Source organism: Anopheles stephensi, unplaced genomic scaffold (genome assembly GCF_013141755.1).
Source record: "Anopheles stephensi strain Indian unplaced genomic scaffold, UCI_ANSTEP_V1.0 ucontig164, whole genome shotgun sequence".
Classification (NCBI taxonomy): domain Eukaryota; kingdom Metazoa; phylum Arthropoda; class Insecta; order Diptera; family Culicidae; genus Anopheles; species Anopheles stephensi.
Genome location: NW_023405085.1, coordinates 16,934 through 17,500, shown reverse-complemented (window position 1 = coordinate 17,500; position 567 = coordinate 16,934).

Genomic DNA, 567 nt, shown 5'->3' with positions numbered 1-567 from the left:
AACGAATAAACCTCTCCATTGCCGGCGGCCTTCCCGACGGAGGCGTAGCCACCGGCTGCAATGGCGTCCCTGACTACATTTAGTAAGGGCACGCGCCCCGCCTAGCTATTCGTAAACGCAACATTAAAAATGAAGGACTTACGTTTACACACCTAACATTAACGAAGCGGGCGTGCCCGCGGTTCGTCGAGTCTCCATTTTTCCTAATACTAACGATGAGTATGTACGCACACACACATGCACACACATAATCACGCTAACACTTTGACGCTTACGGTGGGACAGAACAAACATCCGCACAAAACGTAAACGAACAAGACGGACCTAACTCTCACCGTGCACGCGCACGCTCTCTCTCCCACTGCTGGTCGGGTACGAACATCCGCACAAAGCGGACGACGCAAAATGCCGAACGTACCCGAACCGAGCGCACGCGCGCTCTCTCTCGCCCGACTGTGCTAGAACGAACGACCGCACAAAGCGGAGACGGCAAAATGCCGGTCTCGCCCGGTCGTGTTTTCGCACGCTCGCTGACTGGCCGATCGTTTCGGCCGTAACCGCTCCCAC